Source organism: Primulina tabacum, chromosome 16, assembly GCF_025594145.1.
Source record: "Primulina tabacum isolate GXHZ01 chromosome 16, ASM2559414v2, whole genome shotgun sequence".
NCBI classification, from domain to species: domain Eukaryota; kingdom Viridiplantae; phylum Streptophyta; class Magnoliopsida; order Lamiales; family Gesneriaceae; genus Primulina; species Primulina tabacum.
In genome coordinates this window covers 22,483,238-22,504,951 of record NC_134565.1, presented here as the reverse complement: position 1 = coordinate 22,504,951, position 21,714 = coordinate 22,483,238, and the positions used below count along the sequence as shown (strand labels likewise).

At 36.7% G+C, this 21,714-nt stretch overlaps 1 pseudogene; it reads right to left on the bottom strand.

The window, feature by feature from the left end:
* Positions 1–17,002: 17,002 nt before the first annotated feature.
* LOC142528916 (AMSH-like ubiquitin thioesterase 3) lies at positions 17,003–21,714 on the bottom strand (annotated as a pseudogene).

Below are 21,714 nucleotides of genomic sequence, written 5' to 3'. Positions count from 1 at the left end.
CACGAAATCTCTCGAGCTAGCTTAGGACATGTTGAATATTTCGTTTTCCATTGAGATATCGCATGGTTGTGTCGTTTGGCTCACGTTTTCTTGTATTGTTTGCAAGGGCTGCTAGTTTGAGGGTCTTCCAAGGGTCGTTCGCGGTATTATGGGAGTGCTTCGAGGTTGAGTGCAGGGTTGTAACAGGTTGAGCGAAGGGCTGTGCGAAGCCTTGCTGGGAAGTGTTCGGGTTTGCGCAAGGGAAGGGAGGAAATGCTCGAGTGCATGAGGGTAGCAGGTGGTGTGTCGAACCTTTCCAGGCCATGGACCCGACCATGGGTCGTGGTCCTAGGTAGTCACTTGCTACTGGTAGGGGTTTAGATGGGCTAGGACCTTTGTTATCGTACCGGTCGTGAGGTGCCTCGGTTAGACTTGGTTTAGAAGGGTTATGAGTTTTGATAGGTGGCCCTTGAAGGCTGGACACGTGATGGATGGTAGGAGTGGACCGACTTATTTAAGAGGTGGGGATGTGTTAGAAAAGAGGTGCACAAGAGAATGGTTGGGAGTAGGGCCGAGAGTTTTTGGTAGGGAGGAGATTTTTTGTGTGCCGAGAGTTTTGAGCTGGGTGTGACAATTTTAGGAGCATTTTAATATATTTAAGATATGGTAGACAGTTGGGAAGAATTTAGTAGAGTTTCGAGTCGGTTCGGTTTAAAATCGGGACTCCGATTCAAGTTTAAAACGAGTCGGTTAAGTTCTAATTTTGGCTTGGGATTTACATCTAAGAACACTTTTAAAAAAATTTTTGGGACATTTTAAGAAGTTTGGTAAGCTTCGGGTCAATTTTAGAGGTCCAGGGTTGAAACGACAATTTTTGGGTTTATAGGGGCAAAATGGTCATTTTGCACCCGGGGTGAGATTTTGGTCCTAGCAGCGCCCTGAGCACAAATCATGATATTTTTAAATGTTCATGCATCATGATTACGATTTTTTTACGCTATTATAATAATTATGGTGCATGCTTGGTTTAAAGGAATTAAGAAAGAAAAAGTGAGAAAGTGAAGAGCACTCCGTCTCTGCCGCGCCGCGTAGTTATTTCGTTTGTTTTCTGTCAAAACAAACCAAGGCATGTTTATATCTTATTTCACTCTTCAATCAAGCCATATAGGTATTTTTAAATATCGCAAGTACATGATTTTAATGCAAGAAGATCGAAATTGTTCATATTTAATTATGTTGGTTAATTATATTACGTGCATAGAAAATATTCATTTTTGAGATTTATGCGATATTGCTTGTGGCTATCTCACTATCATGGGAACATTATTTCACCCGGTCGCCAGTTACCGGTCAGTTCAGTTATGTACCACCCAGTATACTGTGGCATTAGTCTGATCAGACGTTCATTACTTCACCCGGTCGCCAGTTACCGGTCATGGGAGCATTGTATTATTCGGTCGCTAGTTACCGGTCAGTTCAGTTCAGAGCAGGGGCCACTTGCGTAGACCATAATCTCAACAGAAAATTATTACATGCTATTTCAGTACAGGGCTCCAAGGAGCAAACATTTTCACCATGATTTTCAGTTCAGTTATGCACGTATAATAATTGCTCATGACAAGTTATTTTCACATTATGCCTCATGACACGATATTTTTATCCCATGCAAATTTTACTATATTATTTACTCGTTATTTACGATATATGCATGCTGAGTCTTTAGGCTCACTAGACTTGATTGTTGTAGGTACTGATGATGTCGGGGCCGAGGGCGAAGACCATTGAGCTAGCTTGGGTCGGCAGTAGTGGCACCCGAGGACTTCATTTACAGCACTTGCCACTTTTATGCTCAAACAATTTTTATAAGTTTTTTGGATACTTTAACTTGTTATTTTGGCGAGTAATGATTTCTTCCGCTGCGATTTTGAACATTAAACTTGATTTATCAGTTTATTTTGTGAATGAGGCAATTTTGATTATTATAAAAAGAAAATTTTAAATTTTTCCGCAAATTTTCAAACATGAACTTATCGGGCCATTATAGCCTGAATTTCTTCGAATATAGATTCAGTTTCTATTGATATACCAGGAGACATGGCCCTAGAGATTTTTGGTTCATGTTCCCTATTTTCTTGATTGAAGATCACTAAGGCCCTGTCAGTTGTTTCAGTTGCAAGAGTGACTATTTCTGAAACATCGTCTGGTATGGCTTCCTGTTGAAGATGCGGAGAAGAAGAAAGATTCGGAGCAAGCAGTAGAATTTGAAGGCTCTGTAGTTGGTTGATCAGCTGGAACAACAGTTGGTTCTTCAGTGGGTTGCTCAGCTGATTCAGAAGTGAGTTCTTCAGTTGGTTGCACAACTGAAACCATGGTTGGATTTTCAGCTGGCACCTCTGAAGATTGCAGTTGAGCCTCTTTAGTTGTCGTGAGAACAACTTGTTCAGTCATGGCAGATGATTGAACTGGATATTCAGTTCTTGAGATAACTGTCCGTTTAGTCGTGGCAGTTGACTGAACTGGCTCTTCAGTTCTTTGAAGAATGGCCTGAGAAACTGGTCCTTCAGTTGCTATTTGCTCTTCAACTGCCTTTGTAGTAATCAACTGAACTTCATGTGGCAATTGATTTAATCACTTCATCCATGTTTGCCAGTGATAATTCAGTATCAGTATAAAGTTTAAGTTCTGCAGTTGAGGATTGAGGAGCAGTAGTTGACGGTTGCGCATCCTTTGAAGAAGAATCAGTTACTTGCACAGTAGATTTAGCAACCGATTCCTGGGATGGCTTTTGCGATTGGACTGATTTTTCAGACAGTTCATCTGATGAAAGATCTTGGGAATCTGCTGGAATGGTCAGTTCTTGATCTAGTTCCCAATGCTCAATCTCCATCTGCAGAGATATAAGATCCGAGTCCAGCTGATCATGAACTGCTTTGTCATTAAAGACAGTTGGACTGGTAGGATCATAGTTTTGGCGTAGCTGAACAACCATTTGTCTTAGCTTCTTTGCTCGTACTTGATCAAAGAAATAATTTTTCCTCTGCAAAGCCTGAACAAATGAAGCCGCTTGTACCATCTTCAGGACTATGGTTTCCAGGTCAATAAATTTATTCAAAACTGACTTCTTTTGTAGTTTCCTGTCAAACACTTCAGTCCTAAATCTGACCCATTCATCATAAGCCTTGAGCTTATTCCAAGAAAACTCATTGACCTTTTTCCAGATTAGGTCAATATTAGTTTGAATCGCATTTGTGGGTCCGGGCTCTTCAATCATCTTTCCCTTACCCTTTGAGTCAGTAATAGCATGAGGAATACTCAGCCCTGATGTAGTTGCGTCAATATTTTCTCGAATCACTATCCCCTTGGGTCTTGCAAATGGCAAAGTAGCTGGGCCAAGGATAGTGATCAGTGGAGCCTTGACTCCAGAAAGTTTCTTCTTATCACCAGACTCGGTGATGGTCTTCTTTTGTTGAGCAGCAGCAGGAGGTATCTGAACTTCAGTTGATGATGCAACTGGTATAGCTCTCAAAGGAGTAGGCTCGATTGGCTGTTCATCTCAAGATTGAATCAGCCTTTCAGTTGGGATCGTGCTTAGAACAGCTGCTGGTTTGGTCTTCAGAGTTCTGGGCTTCTTGGTGATTTTGGGAGAGGGGGTCTTCTAAGAGTCAGTTTCACTGACAATCAGTTTGCGCTTGGTTATCTTTTTCAGAATTGTCAGTTTGGCTTTCTTCACTGGTTTGAGAGCCTCCTTCGTCCCAATCTCCTTTTTCACCTTGATAAATTTTTCGAGATAGATATCCAGCCCGAGCTTCGGCAGGCTGAACACTCTTGTCATTGAATATCGTGAATTTGGATGACCTCTCAGAGGAGTCACCCACCAAGCCCTTGTTTTTCAGCAGATAGCTGAGCTGCATTGCAAATCTCTTTGATTGCTTTGAAGACTAAAACATGTTTTTCAGAAGATTGAAAATAATACCTTTCCAATTCAGCCTTTTTCCAGTCATGATAGCAGTCATGACTTGGAATTTTTCTAGAGTTAGAGCAGCAAAGGATCCAGCTTTGGCAAGTAGCCCTTTGGTCACGATGTCAGCCAGCAATTGGATTTCTGGCTTAAGTTCCTTTTTAGGATCGAAAACTTTGATTTTCCGTCCATCAGCTGATAGGAGAGTCTGCATCTCCTCTACATCAGAAGCTTTTACATCAAAGATATTGGCCAGACCATCAGTTGGCAGTTGAAAAAAATTGTTGAAGGAGTCTTCATCGATTATCAGCAGCTGATTGTTGATAGTACTAGTGATGTTGCCATCAGAAGAGATAAATCCATTGGCATAGAGATCCTGAATCTCTTTTGGATAAATATCTTGAGAAGAAAATTCCGAGAAAAGTTTTTAGTCCAGCAGCTTCCAGTTTTAGAAAAACATTCTTGATCTCCTCGTCCTGGACAGATAGGACTGAATCAAAATCGATCGCCATAGCGTTCAGAATGTGTGCTGGTACTTGATTTGCCATTTATGAGAGTTTGTTTATCTGCGAGAAAGAAACCTCTGTGTTTTGGTTTGCTCTGTAACATGAAATGCTCGTAAAGAAGAACTGAAATGAAGCGGGTTGATGTACTTATGTATGTGATTGTTCAAATATTTGGACACGTGTCATTCCAGTAAAAAAATTGAGTAAAAACGTGTGTTCTTGTGATGAAAGCGTGTGTAGGAGTTAAATGGACTACAAGGGACCACGTTTCAAATTACTATTCATTGAAAGACAGTCAATTAAATGTGTAATTATCAGTCACATCACTTAATTTGAAATATATATCGAACAATCAGTTAACTTATTGGATAAGATAAGTTCGATTAGTAGCTGAGTGATCAGTTTAAAACTGAGTCAGTTCAGTCGAAGATCAACTGACTATTGTCTTATCAGTTAACCATTTAAATTCGTCATTCTCCCTAAATAAATGCATATATTTAATCTGAAAAATAAAATGACGGTTATAATAATGATGCATAAAGATAAAAGAAGTCTTATTCTCAGAAAATGAATCGTCCGAAATAATGTATGCGTCTCTTCAGATGCCTCACATCCCAACTATAAATAAGAGCGAAAGAGTTAGACATCAAGTATTAGCAGATAAATAAAGAAAGACAAGTAAATAGCAATGGACAAAGTAGGGAGTTCCACACAGCCAGACCTCGCGGAGGAGTTCATGAAGTCTGTTGTTGTTGCTAGGAAGGCTTGCGATGGAGGATAGTATCTTTGAAAAGATACTGAAGCACTGGATGAAAATCCAGGAGCTCCAAACTTGTTTTGAGGAAGGAGAGGTTGCTACCCCTAAAAGAGTGGCAACACTGAAGAAGTATCGACGGCGCCTTCGCGCCGCTGATAATGTGGAAATCTTCATAGATGAAGGTGTCTACCTTCTGCTCCTCCTCAAGGAGCGGAGGACTCTGAGGAATATTGCTTCCTTAGAGGACTTCCTAAAGACCTCTACTGGAGGATTAACCATGTGGTTTACCTTCTGGAGGTCCACAGTTAAAAAAGAAATCATCCATGTACGCTCCTCCTTCAATAAACAAAATTATTATTATGTTTTAATGTTGTCTTACTCTTACTGCCTTTTTATTTTCTGCATACTAACTGTTAACAACTGAATAAACAAAAAAATAATAACATAAAGCGAATTATATTAGGATAAGTCGATTAAGCCAAGAATGTTGCGAAAGTGAGAAAACTTAGTCTCGGGTAATGGCTTTGTGAAGATATCTGCTGCTTGTTGTTCAGTTGGTATGTATTTCAGTCTGATTGCTTTCTTCAGAGCATGATCTCTGATGAAGTGATGCATGACATCGATATGCTTGGTCCTTTAGTGAAGAACTGGATTTTATGTTATTGCCATCATGCTTGTATTATCACAAAATATTGGTGATTCTTTTGCAATGACTCCATAGTCTTTTAGTTGTTGCTGAATCCAGAGCAGTTGGGCACAACAACTTCCAGCAGCAAGATATTCTGCTTCAGTTGCGGATGTTGCTATGGATGTTTGCTTCTTGCTGAACCAAGAGATCGGTCTATGTCCTAGAAACTGACATGATCCACTTGTGCTTTTACAATCTAGCTTACATCCTGCATAATCTGCATCTGAATATCTAACTAAATTGAAAGAAGAATCCATAGCATACCATAAACCAACATTTTGTGTGCCTTTAAGATATTTTAAAATATGTTTGGTAGCTGAAAAATGCGATTGCTTAGGATTTGCTTGAAATCTAGCACACATACAAACAACAAATACAATATCACGGACGACTAGCAGTTATATACAATAATGAACTTATTAAACATATGTAAAGTGTGTTCTCAACTGATATTCCCCCTTGATCATTGTATAGTTTGATTGATGAACTCATGGGAGTACTTGCATCTAAACATGTTTTCATGCCAAATTTCTTAAGCAATTCCTTCGTATATTTGATATGACTGATAAAGGTACCAGCCTCCAGTTGCTTCACTTGCAGACCGAAGAAAAATGTCAGTTCACCCATCATACTCATCTCGAATTTTTCTCGCATTAACTTGGCAAATTTCTCACATAATTTGGGGTTAGTTGGCCCAAAAATAATATCATCAACATATATTTGCACAAGTAAAATGTGATCATTCTTTGAAAATTTGAACAGAGTCTTATCAACTGATCCAACAGTAAAATCATGATCAGTTTGAAATTTTGAAAGAGTTTCGTACCAAGCTCTTGGAGCTTGTTTAAGACCATATAAGGCTTTGTTCAAATGATAAACATGATGAAGAAGAGAGTGATTGATAAAACCTGGTGGTTGTTCAACATATACTTCTTCCTGCAACTGACCATTTAGAAATGCACTCTTCACGTCCATCTGGTAGACTTTAAAGTTTTTGAATGATGCATAGGCAAGGAACATTCTAATTGCTTCCAGTCTTGCAATTGGTGCATAAAGTTCATTGTAATCTATTCCTTCTTCTTGCCTATACCCTTGTGCTACAAGCCTTGCTTTGTTGAGCACAACTGAACCAGCTTCGTTCAGTTTGTTTCTGTATTACTAACTTTGTACCTATAATAGTTTTAGAAACTGGTCTTGGAACTAAGTTCCAAACATTGTTATGGGTAAACTGATTTAGCTCTTCTTGCTTAACATTTATCCAGTTAGGATCAGCAAGAGCTTCATCAGTTTTCTTAGGTTTCAGTTGGGAAACGAAAGCTGAATGAACAAATAAATTAAGCATTTGATTTTGACTTCTTACCGGATCAGATGGATTACCTATTACCAATTCTGGTGGATGTGATTTCTTTCATCTGTACTCAACATTTGTTGCATCCATCTCAGCAACTGCTTCAGTGGGAAACTGAATATTTTCTTTAGTTTCAGTTGGTGCTGTATCAGTTGGTAACTGAGTATTATCATTTTGCTCCACCAACTGATTATCACTAACAATTCTTGTTCAACTGATTGATCCAGCACTTCTGATTCTGGTGTTTGAAGGATATTTCTATTAATGTGATTATCTTCTTCATTATCATCTTCCAAACTAATATCTGCAAAGCGATCAACTAGCTCAACTGGATCAGTTGTCTTATCAGTTAGCTGCATTTATTAAAAGCTCTACAAGCTTTACTAACTGATGAATACCCAAGAAATATTCCCTCTGCAGATTTCGAATCAAAAGCTTTTAAATGATTTTTGTCATTATCAAAAATAAAACATCTGCAACTGAATATTTTGAAATACGAAACCACACTTTTGCGTCCATGCCAGATCTCATACGGTGTTTTCAAATGATTCTTATTAATCATTGATCTGTTCTGAGTGTAACATGCAGTATTTACTGCTTCTGCCCAAAATCTTTGAGAAATACCAGAATCAGCAAGGATTGTTTTAGCGGCTTCTTTAAGGGTCCAATTTCTTCTCTCAGCTACACCATTTTGCTGCGGAGTTCTTGCTGCTGAAAGCTCATTATTAGTTCCAGTATTCTCTAAAAATTGTGAAAGATTTTGATTGATTAATTCAGTCCCTCGATCGGACCTTATTCGATCAATCCCAACTGATTTTTCATTTAATAATCTTTTGAAAAGCTTAATCAGTTGTGAAGCAGTTTGGTCTTTGAATTTAAGAAAGATAACTCAAGTAAATCTTGAAAAATCATCCACAACGACTAAGGTGTATTTCATTCTCCCTGAGCTCATGACTGGTATAGGACCAAAGAGATCCATATGTAGCAGTTCTAAGCATCGGGAAGATGATTTACAACCCTTGTTTTTAAATGAGGATCTTACTTGCTTACCAAACTGATATGCTGAACAAATTTTATCTTTTGAAAAATCTATTTTTGGCAAATCAGTTACAAGATCATGGTTACTCAGATAGGCAATAGATTTAAAGTTTGGGTAGTTCAACCTCTTATGCCACAACATGTTTTTAGAAGATTTGGAAGCAATAAAACAAACTGGTGCCAGAGGTTGATCTGTCCAACTGACTTTGTAGGTGTTCTCACAACGATTTGCAGTTAGTATGACCTCATCAGTTGAGTCTCTAACTGAACAAGTGTGTCTGTCGAACTGAACTGAAAATTTATTGTCGCATAACTGACTGGTGCTAATCAAGTTATAATTCAAATTCTCAACTAGTAATACATAATTGATTGTGAAGTTACCATGGATAAGCTTACCATTATCTACAGTTTTACCTTTGGAGTTGTCTCCAAAACTGATGTTTGGACCAGTGTATTTGATCAGTTGGGATAGCAAGTTTGCATCTTCTGTCATATATCGCGAGCATCCACTGTCCATATACCAGATTGATTCTTTTTTTGTACATGTCACCTGCAATCACACACAATATATAATTTTGGTACCCATATCTATTTGGGTCCTAAACTGATCAGTCCTTTAAGAACTCAGACTTGGACCAGTCTAACTGACTTTCCAGTTGCTGTGTTCCAGATAGTTTTTCTCGGCTTGTGTGTGCTTGATGTGTAGTGTGCAGATGAAGAAATATGAGTTTTACCCTTTTTCAATTGGTTGTTCAGCCGATATCTTTTCTGAACTGGCTTATTGTTTTAGTAATTGGAGTAGCCATAAGAATAGTTCATGTTTTTATTTATGAACTTTTTTGGTGACTGACTTTGTGGGCCAGCTGAAATTTTTTGGGTTATAACCAATACCGTACCTTCTAGCCTTGTTCTTATTTTCAATAGGATGTACAACTGGTTTACTTGGCTCAGATTGTTCTTGTACCACAACTGATTTTACAAAGTGAATATATTTCCCGTTTGCTTATGTTTAGTTTTGGTTGAGCATCACTGCTGGAAGTTTCATCTTGGTTGCTGAACACTAAACCAGTTTTATCAGTAAGTGATTTTTGCTTATCTTGTATTTCAGCTAATGCAACAGATGATTTATTCCATGCTTTATTAAGCTTAGTTTGCTTTGAATGCTCATGCAACAAGTGCTGAATCATTGATTGATTTTTGCTTCTTTCAGCATTGAGTTCAGCAATCTCCCGTTTAAGACTCACCAGATCAACTGATTCATCAGTTTCAGTTTTATCGTCTTCGGGATCAGTTTGCTTTGCTCTGGCCTTCTCAAAAGATAAGGCAAGCTTGTGATACTCATTAACCATGTCATGAAGTGTAGAAATGAGTTAATCTCGTGTGAAATCAGTTGAGCTAAAGTCGAATACCTGTTGACTCCAGATCTGTGTCATCCGCCATCAGACACTTGACCTCTTCATCATCATCACTGGAGTAGCTCAAGCTCTCAGGTTCTAAATCATCACTATCAGATTCTGTCCATTTGGACTTGATTTCCTCAGCTAGAAGCACCTCATGCTTCTTTCTGTAAGATTTCTTGTCATCCTTAGATCTTCTCTTGTGCTCATAAGGTTTCTTTCCCTTTTCAGTTGAGCCTCGACTGTTCTTCTTTGGCTTAGGACAGTCAGCAATGAAATGACCAGTTTTGCCACAGTTGTAGCAAACATTAAGTTCCTCTTTGGAGTGATTTTCTGATATTGTCTTTGGAAGTTTCCTTGATTTCTTCTCATAAATCTTCCAAATTTTTTGACAAACAATGACATTGCGTCATTGCTTAACTGATCAACAGATCTTTCAACTGAACCAGTTGGTTCCAGTTTGACAGCAGTTAGGGCAGTCCTAGAAGCTGGTGTAGAAGGTTCCCCTTCTCTGGTTTGCAACTCAAACTCGTATGCTTTTAAATCTGCAAATAAATCATGAAGTTCGACATTGTTCAGGTCTTTTGATTCTCGCATTGCCATGGTCTTGACATCCCATTCTTTGGGAAGACCTCTAACTACTTTCAGTGCCATCTCTTTATTTGAATACACATTTCCGAGTGCATTCAGTTCGTTTACTATGATGCTGATCCTTTCATCATATTCATGCATGGATTCTCAAATCTTCATCTTGATATTGTTGAACTTCCGAACATCAACAAATAGTTTATTCTCCTTGGTTTGCTCATTGCCTTCGTAGAGCTGAATCAGTTTCTCCCAGATTTCCTTGGCAGTTTTACACATTTTTATCTTGCTGAAAGTGACTTTATCAAGCGTTTTGTACAAGATGTCTTTAGCCACGTTGTCTAAGTTGGATTTTCTCTTGTCTTCGGCTGTTCATTCATCTCAGGGTTTCTCAATGCGGTGTGGTGCCCCATTAGTTATGGCAACAACAGTGTTTGTCGTCAATATTTTCATGGGTCCTTCTGTAATCACATACCACATGTCATCGTCTTGTGCTGCTAGATGAGCCTGCATTCTGATTTTTCAATCATCGAAATCCTCTCTGGAGAACATTGGAATTTTGTTGAATGAAGACATGGTAATCAGTTTGTATAGAAATATTCAGAAACAAGATTCAACTGCTCTGATACCACTTGATAAGATCAGTTAGGGGGTGAAAGAGTGTTTAGAAGGGGGAGGGGGGGTTGAATAAACACTGACAATTTTCACAACCTTTTCGAATATTGATGAGTCAGTTTAGTGATAAACTGAAACTCGAGAATCTTGTCAGTCGATATCAATCAGTTAACAGTAATAGTGCGGAAATAAACTGACTGATAGATAGAATAAAAAATGAACACACAATATTTTACGGATGTTCGGAGATTTCAATCATTTCTACGTCACTCCTTCTATCTCGAAGATAAGATATTCACTAAAAGACATTGATCAATACAAACAGTTGTACAGACCCACTTCAGTCTTGAACTTAACAATGCCAAACTGAAACTCTTAGTCACAACTAAATTTACAGTACTCAACTCAACTGAAATAACTTAGCACAACTGATCTATTCAAGATCGAGTATTACAACAATAACAGTTTGTGCTAATAAGCTCGAAGTATAGCCTTGAATGCTATGAGTGTATATGATAAGAGTGAGCTTTGAAATCCTTAGAATATGAATAGAAAACTTGCAAAGATTTCAGCAGAGTAACAACTCAGTTAATAGAATAGTGTTCGAGATCTTCTCATCTGCTCTTCTATGATTTTTATAGGCTTTGCTTCCAACGATAACAATGAATGTGATTTGAATCATTCTATCCATTGTTTGCCACGTCAGCGTTCATCTGACAGTCGTACACTGTAGCATTTCTAAAATGCGGCGTTCCTGCTGTTCTTTGTACAATCTGTCGGTGGTGGAGCTACGTCTTTTTCACTGATGATGTGTACAACTGAAAGATCAGCTGATAGGCTATAGCTGATAAGCTCACAACTGTTTGTAGCAACTGATCAGTCAGCTGTCTGCATAGTTCAGTCAGCTGGCTCAGTTGCCTTCGATTGTCTTCGCATTAATCTTCAGTTGTAGGCAACCGATAGTTTGCGTATATTAGACTGTCAGTCTTCTTGATCAGTTAGTTCAATCTATTAAATGCTCAGTTTGTCAAACTTCCGAAATTCAGTTTCCTACATAATCCTTGTATATTGTGATAGGATCGGTTAAAGGTGAAAAAGCGTTTAGAATGGGGGGTTGAATAAACACTTACGATTTTCAAAACCTTTTCGACTGATGAGTCAGTTTAGTGATAAACTAATACTCGGGAATCTTGTAAGTCAATATCAATCAGTTAACAAATACTATGCGGAAACAAACTGAATGATAGTGTAAAGGCCCGTATTTCGTATTCATAATTTTGCGGAATTATTAAAATTTTTCTAAATAAATAAATAATTTGCCCAATTTATAAAATAAACATGTAAATAATTTTAACTTTAAAATAAAAGCGGAAGCAAATATTGTTTTCAAACAAACAGTTTAAAATTAATCCAACGTAAACATCAACTTAAAATAATCCAACGTATTAAAATTGAGTTTGAATAATAAAAGGTGCATAAACTAAATCATGAGGTCCTCGGGTTTACTACTGCTGTCCCAAGATCGCTCACTGGTCTCCGCCCGCAGTCTCGACCTCATCAATACCTACAACAATCAAGTCTAGTGAGTCTAAAGACTCAACATGTATATATCGTGTATAACAAGTAAATATATATAATAAAATCCCATGCAACGTAAAAATATGGTATCGTAAAGCGTACGGTGAAAATCGTATCATGAATAATTATAACTACGTGCATATCTGAAAATCATACGTAAAAACTTTGCTCAATAGAGCTCTGACATGTCATATCATAATTTTCTGGTAGAGATAATGTTTCTAAACAAGTGGCCCATAACATAACGTAAGCGCCTGATCAGACTAAACCACAGTATACTGGGCGGTAGAGATCAATCGCAGCCCTTGGACTGGATGTCCGTACCCATACATAATCATAAACCGGTCGTAAGTCACTGGGGTAGAGGTCCTCGGTTGCGCCTACTGACTTCCAAACCCATAAGCATAAGGTGGCCACAAGACATATAGCATATATCTCAAAAATAAACATTTTATATTTTTATGCACGTAATATAATTATAACCTTATTTTTACAGGCTTGCTGCGACTTACTTCTAATATGTGACACATGCAATAAATCTTAACTTGACAAAAACTTAACAATAGAACCAAAAATGAGACTATTAGGACCAACAACTCGATTTCTAATCATGGTATCGTACCAACCCGAACCAACATTAAACCGACGTTTAACCATGATTAAAATACCCCAAACATACTGAAAAATATGCATAATAACTGTAAAACACGAAAATGGGTGAAAGGAATCCAAAAACATAAAACACTCTTTCGAGAGTCATTTTGGCACCTTTCACCGTAAATTCTCGTACGACCTCTAAACTCGACCGAATCACAAACGGCCAAAAACATGACTTTCCTAACTCATTGAGGTACTGTCCAGTTCAAGGCCATGGGCTAAAAGCCAGCCAAGAACTCAAACCAACCTCATGAACCGAATAGCAAGTTGCTGTCAAATTACAGCAGGAGCAGCTTGTGTATTTGAGGGAAAATTCTGAAATTTAATGACCAAGGGCTTGAACCACCACCCAGAGACTCTTACCAACATCCTAAGGCATGACTTGGACCATGTCTTAGGACTAAAAGCCAACCACAACCCAAGCAAATACCTAGGACAAATCACAACTCCAACCCAAGACACAAAATTATGTACTGTGATGTTTTGCACTAACTTGCTGTCTTGTATCATTTCCAGTGGTCCTATAATCGACCATGGCTCAATCTAGACATGATGAAGTGTTGTATGAACCATGGCTATGGGTTAGAAGCCAACCATAATCCAGACAACACCCAAAAACCGAACTCTCACTCACATAGAAATCAGATTTTTGAAAAATCGATGGGCCCTTGTCATGTTTATGTAAAAATCCCAAGGATCCGTGAACCAAGCTTGAAAAAAAATTGTTTTGGTCACGTCCTAGACATGATAAGGAAGGGTTATAACCATGGCTACAGTCCCTAGGACAGCCAAGATTCGAACACCCCTTTAAACAATCCAATGACAGAAACTGTGATCCAAAATTCTGTACTCATAAAAATGTTGCTGTCATATCTTTTATTCCTGAGTGTATGGATGTAAACCAATGGATCAATAACACCCTAACTCACTCTAAATCATGCCTAGTAGCAGCCATGTGTGCCTGGAACCGAGCAACTCCCTGTAAGAAACCAAAAACACACCAAACCGTGAAGTTGAAAACAAGAGAGCCAAGAAATCCTGTACAGATTTTTGCTTGGATGTTGCTGTCATTTTCGTGATGTTGCTTGATTCATGAACATATACTGCTTAAAAATATCTAATATGACTTGATTGAAGAGCAAAGAAATAATATATACATGCCTGGAATTTGTTTTGACACAAAAACAAATCAATACGACGAATGCGAGCGGCGGAGCGGAGTTGAGTTTTCCTTCTTGTTTCAGCTACTGTTATCACGTTCCTAAGCTGTTATTTCTGATATGTTTCGAAGGTGAGGGTGTAGTCTTGTTAGGCAATGAAGAGGAGTGGTATAGGAGGTGTTAAAGGTGCCATAACATACATTAAAATGGGAGTTACAAGTGAAGGAGTGGAATGGTTTTTGAATTGTTTCTTCTTCTCTTGTTTTATTGCTGCTGTTTTCACGTTTTTAGCAGCTGATTCCTTCTGATTTTTTCGAGCATGAGAGTGTAGGATATGTAGGTAAGGAAGATGAATGTTATAAGTGGTGTTAAATGGGTCATAACATGCATTAAGGTGGGAGGTTACAACTCAAGAAGTGGAATGATTTGAAATGTTTTCTAATTCCTTGCTAGCCTATTCTTTTCCCTCATTTTTGTTGCATATACACGTTGGTATGCTAGGTAGTAAGATGAGGATGAATGTGGTGTGCTATAACATTTGAATTACCAATACTTGGTGAATTAAGAGGGTAAATGAATACACCATGAAGTGTAATTAGGAGTGGTTTAAATGGGGTGTTACTAACCTTTGAATTATTTTAAATGTTGGACTCAAAATTATTATTGCTAAATTGCATGGTATTTTATTGTTTAAATCTTGTATTTTAATTGCTTAAAGTTTAGCACTCTCATTATATATTTTAGTGAATTACACATTAAATTTGGGTTAGATTATTGCATGGCATTCGTGACCTCAAATTTAAATATTCAAATGCTATGATTAATTTCTTGAATATACTAGACTTAGATTAGTTTATCCCCTTTTGTTTACATATTTTAATTTAAGCTTTAATTAAATATTAACCTAAAGAACTTATTTTCCAACTTAGCTCTAATTAATTTATTAAATTCCAAGGACATTCTTTTCCTTTAAATTAAATTATTCTTTGACTTAAATTAAATTTAGGAATATTTTCTTATTATTAATCTTATTAATCTTATCTTTAATCTCCGAACTCCGGTCCGACCTCGCGTATTTATCCTGGAAAGATAAATCTAAACCTCTACTTTTAAAATAAATAATCATGACTTAAAATTATTAAAATAAATCAAACACTTCATATATTTATAAAAATTCATTTTTATTTAAATAGTAGCAATTATGCATGGCTTATACGTAATCTTATTTTTCGGGTTCTACAGATAGATAGAATATAAAATGAAATACGAAGACACAAGATTCTATGGATGTTCGGAGATTTCAAACACTCCTACGTTGCCCCCTTCTATCTCAAGGATATGATATATACTAAAAGATTTTGATCGATACAAACGGTTGTACGGACCCATTTCAGTTTTGAACTTAACAATGTCAAACTGAAACTTTTAGTTATAAACTTGTTTACAATACTCAATAGAACTAAAGTAATCTAACACAACTAATCTCTTCAGGCTAAACTTCGAGCTTTCAACACAAACTGTAACACTCGATCCGAAATTCAGTTTCCAACATATTGTAAAGATAATTTCATTTATTATGTATAAAAATATCTTTTTGTTATATGTATTTCAAGTTTCCCCAATATATATATTCAATAAATTTATTTAAATAGTTTTCAATATAAACAATCTATTTCCACATGCTTTTCAAGTTCTTACAAATATTACAACTATGTATTACTTTTTTATTTCATATACTTCATCAATGAATCAATAAATATTTTAATCTAATGATCGTGCAACTCACATGCATCTTAAATATGTAATATGCACACATATATATATTTTTAACTAATAAAAAAAATATTACCATGCATTTTTATTTGAAATATCAAAATTTCTAATATTTATGACATGAACATTATTTTGTATACGTGCGACTTACGTGCATCTTCAACATATATATATAACACGTGCAAATTGCTTTGTTTACAAACTCAACGGAAATCTATGACATAATATAATATTTAAGTGCCTCAAATATGTAAAAACTTTTAAGTTAAATATTCAATTCATTTATTTAAATATTTTTTAGGTATAAATTAACAATCTATTTCCACGAGTATTGCACGTGCTTCTCAAGTTGTTACAAAAAATTACGAGAACACACTTTGAAACCAAGAAATACACGAGGGACATAGCAAGGTGCGATGAAGATTGCGATTGTGTCACTTACAAGACCTATTAATAAACCAAAGAAACTCTTAAGCAGAGTACTAATAACTTCAACTTGATATGAAAAATGAGTGTGCAGATGACAGAAGACATAAAACATGCTTATATTAGATGAGTCTGCAGACCAAGAATAAATTTCTGGATTAAATTCATAGCATTATTTACTCAATACAACAGTGATGGCATAATACAACAATGAAAAATGACTCAACGTTGTCCTTAACAAAGAAGATTAAAATACCAATAGTTCTCTTGCAAATTGAGGAGAAAGTAAGCGCAACTAATATTGGAAAATGTTCAATCCACGTGAATCTTCAACGTGCAACATACTTGTATTTCATGAATTTTTACGTGCAACAAACGTGTATTTCAGTAATTTTAATTTTTACGTGTATCATTCGTGCATCTTGCTTACACTTTCGATATTTGAAATACCAAAATTTATAATATTTGACACTCAATATTAATCACTGTGCAATTTACGTGCATCTTCAACGGTACCAAGTAAATAAATTTGCCATATTTCGATGAATAAACCTTTTCTTTCTTTTAACTTTGTCAACATAGATGAGTATACAAGCAGTTTCTTTAAATACATTAATGGAATGAAATGAAAAAACTCAACGAAGATCTATGACATCGTGCTTCAAACAAGGGTCAATATAAACGTGGGAGCAACGCTCATAGATGGGACTTCCATCCTCCGGCTCGCAGTGAGGATGAAAACCACGTTCCTCACAATTTCGAATTAGCCCCACACCAGCTGGGATCAGACAGGTGAAAGATTCCATGGGGACTGTAACAATACAAGGACATTGATTATTTAAGAAACAATAGAAAAACTTGTAATAAACAGTTACATCATGATGGAATATATCACGTTGAAACTAAGAAATACTCTGTTTTCACGAGGGACACGGCAATACGCCTTCTTCCCACTAAACATTTTATGAGGGGATTTATAGTATTTTGAATTTGATCTAAATATTTAATTGAGTAGAACTTCGAATAATTATATAAAATAAAAGGATTTTTTCAAACAAACTAAAAACTTTCAAGTGGAGCAAGCCTGATTTGAAACCCCCTCCAAATACATACTATGATTTTTCTTCGAAAGAAAAAAAGACGAAACTTGACAAAGATCAGGCTTGACCCCATTCCTCTCCTTCATGTATCTTTTAGCAACTATTTATATAGAAGTCAAAATAATCCAAAGACGATTTGATTCAAAAAGGAAAAGAAAGGAAATTTCCAAGATACGGTAAGTTTGGAAGCAAACTATTCTACCTCGATTTGTCTGTGGGAGCCATGACGATTGCAATTGCTTCACGTATCATGACCTATTAATAAACCAATAGACTCTTAAGAGAGTACTAACTTCAGGTCAAAGAAGTGTACCAAAAAAAAGTATCAATATATAATACCTGATATGAAAAATGGGTGTGCAGATCAGCAGATGACATAAAACATGTTTGTGTTGGATGAGTCTGCAAACCAAGAAGAAAGACAAAAGTGTAATCAAATGTGATCATGGTTTCCATATTTGTAGCATCTTTAATAACCATATCTATATAGATAAAAACAGATTTGAAATTAATTAGCATCCTAAAAACTTCCTCAAAAGCCATTTAACTAAGTGAAACACGGAACAATTCACAACAATGCAAACAGAGATAGCACATGGTTCTTGCAATACATTAAATAGGCAGGTGTCATCAAAGGCAAGAGGGATTTGTAGCAGACAGAAAAAAGTTTTCATTTAAAACTTGTACGGTAAAACTCAAATGATTATGCATGTGGGTACTGGTGCTGAAGCTGAATACAAGTCACAGCTGACCCAAGAGTAGAAAGTGCAGAGCACAGATTGCCTCCTCAAATCAATGCACATGAAATCTTGCACGCAGTCATCAACTTAACATAAAGATGACAAATTGTTATGGATGCCAACACACTGGTACAGTAAAGACCACTGGTATAGGAGTTGAATACAAGTCTCTGCTAACCCAAGGATCGCAAACTACGAACCACAAAAAAGGAGCCGAGCATGAATCTTCACATCAACAAATATAATATCATATATGTTGCCATCAACTTAACACAAAGATGACAAATAACTCAACATTGCCCCGAACATAGAAGTTAAAAAAACAAATGTCCCTCTCACAAATTGAGGATTTATTAAGCAACCATAAACAAAACTAACAATGCCGATTTTTATCCTTTGTTTATGTTTCAAAAACTGCAACACAGATTAGGTTGTTATTCAAATTTCAACTACAAACTAGTTTTCCACATAGCCATTTGGTTGATGTCATAGAAGTTCCATCAAATTCAATTATGCTAAGAAGCCAATTGTAATCGAACAAGACAGAACAATTTTAAATATTTCAGTGAAGCTAGACTTAAGACGTACATGAATCCACCCAAGAGAAAAAAGTGAGTTGCTGTCTTGAACCTCAAAAATCTCTTCTTCATTCAAAGCCTGGCACTGCAGATAGATGAAGAGTATTTCAGTCAAAAGTAATTTGATAAAAAAAAATTGTGCATCCTAGCTGAATAAGCTCCAGAAAACTGCAAAACAACTGAAATAGATTGTGACCGAATACATATTTTCCTTTAGATTATTGGAAAGAACAAGAAATCTTTATTAAAATACAATAACATTATGAAAAGGGAGAATATAAAAAAAGTGGTTGATTGTTTGGGAACTGGAGCATTTGGGAGTCAAAACAGTTTTCACAATAATAACTTAAGTTACCGAATATGAAGTTGACTCTTGCTTGGGGATTATGAGTGTAGTGACTTGAAAAACACTATTCCGCTGCAAATCAAGGAGATGCAAATAAGAAACCATATGGATGGATTTTGGGAGCAATTAAAAGAACGAAGCTTTACAAGTGAACCAGCAAGAACACCGCAGGTTTCTAAGTTCATTGCAGTATTTTGTACAGCCAATCTCAAAAAATCTTCCATCAGCCTCACAGACTGCAACAAAACACAAATGAGCCTTACATCCACCAAACAAACAAAAAAAGGTACAAGATTTTGTTCGAATGATAAAAACCTCAATACTAACTAGAAACCTCAAGAAAAAATTGCAGCTACATCCTGATATTTATTTGCACGGTAAAGGATGAAGCTAAAGACTTACTATATGAAGATCATGGTATGAATTGGCAAAATGCAACCTGTCTTGTGGGAGTTCTGACGTTCCGTGTCTTGGATCACTAATTTTTGCCAGAACAGGAGGAGGAGAAGGTTGTCTGATACTAGCTAACTAAATATCACTGTATTCCACTTCATTATTTACCAGAAAGTCAGATTCTTCATCTGGATGTATCCATCCTCCATCACCTAAAGATTGAACAGAATCCATGGTCAATTTTTCAACCTTAGAATCAAAATATATTTTTGGCAACGTTGAATCAATATCCTAAATAGTCATTAGGTCAAAACGCCCCCTGATTCAGGCTATAAAATTAGTGATGCAATAATGAAATATTACAGACAATTAACTCACTACATACAAGTGTGCATGCATGTATTGGCTAATTAACAAGCATATAGGAGGAACACAGATACTAACAAAATCAAGAATTGAACATTCACCTGTATGATGAGCCTCAACAAAGTTGTAATTTGGAAAAAATATCATCTTATAATTAAGGTTGTGATAGAAATTACTCAATTCAACAGCGTTATCCGGAAAAAAAAATTGGAAAAATAATTTAGTCTAATAAAACTCATACCTTCAAGTTTCACTGAAACCCATGGAAACCATCCTTCAATAGTTATCCTGGAACATAAAATAATTAATAATTTCCGAACAACTCTCAGTGTTGGGAACAATCTGCGGGGACAATTGGTGTGTAGGAGGTGATTTTAATGTGGTTCGAAATTTGGATGAAAAGTTGAATAGTAACTCCTTCACAACTAGTATGCATTGCTTTGACTTCTTATTGAGGAATTGGGTCTTCAAGATCCCCCGTTACTGAATGCAAGGTTTACTTAGTCCAACTTCAGAGCAAGCCCGAATTGCTGCAGACTAGACATGTTCCTCTTAACCGCGGGGTGGAAAGCCCTTTTTCCCACGTTCAGACAGACACTGCTTCCGAGAATAACGTCTGATCATCACCCAATCGTATTGGACACTACGAGACTGAAATGGGAACCAACACCGTTCAGATTTGAGAATGTATGGCTGACACACAAGAAATTTAAAGACTCACTTGCAGTGTGGTGGAACAGTGGGAACTCACAGGGCTGGGCAGGTTTTAAATTTATGATGAAACTCAAAGAAACAAAAAAAGGGTATCCATCTGGAACAAAGAGGTGTTCGGTGATCTTATTCTCAGAATTATCGAGTTGCAAAATAAGGTCTCTCACTTAGACGCAACAGAGGAAAACGGATCTTGGTCAGTTGAATTACAGGAGCAGCGTCGGGATGCAAGAAGCGAGTTGGAAATTTTTACTATCCGGAAATTGCAGATGGAAAGTCAAAAGGCAAAAGTTACATGGCTGAAAGATGGGGATCAAAACTCTAAGTTCTTCAACTCGTTGCTGAAAAATAGAAGAAACAAAGCTATGATAGACAAGATTGAGTTGGATGATGGGTCATTACTTTCAGAGGAATCAGAGATTGAGAAGGCAATAATCGACTATTACAAAAATTTGTACAGAAAATCCGAAGGAGATGGATCGGGTTTAGAGGGGTTGGAGTGGATGCCGTTAGATTCCATGGAGGCTGCAAAGCTGGAAGAGCCTTTCTCCGAGGAGGAAATTAGTCGTGCAGTGCATCATTGTGATGGTAACAAGGCTCCGGGATCGGATGGGTTTACACTAGCCTTCTTTCAAAAGAGTTGGGATACCATTAAAGTTGATCTCTTGAAAGTTTTTTGCTGATTTTTTTGAAGATGGCATCGTAAACGTAATTAACAATGAAACTTTCCAGTGTCTCATTCCAAAAAAGCAAGAGGCCACCAAGATCAAAGACTTTATACCGATCAGTTTAATCACCAGTTTGTACAAAATATTGGCAAAAGTGTTAACTAACAGATTGAAGGAGGTGATGAGCAAAACAGTGGCGGAGAACCAATTTGCTTTCATCCACGGAAGACAAATTACAGATTGTTGTCTCGTAGCCAACGAAGTCGTCGAGGAGTATAGAAGGAAAAAGAAGAATGGTTGGATCTTGAAAGTAGATTTTGAAAAAGCTTATGACAATATAGATTGGA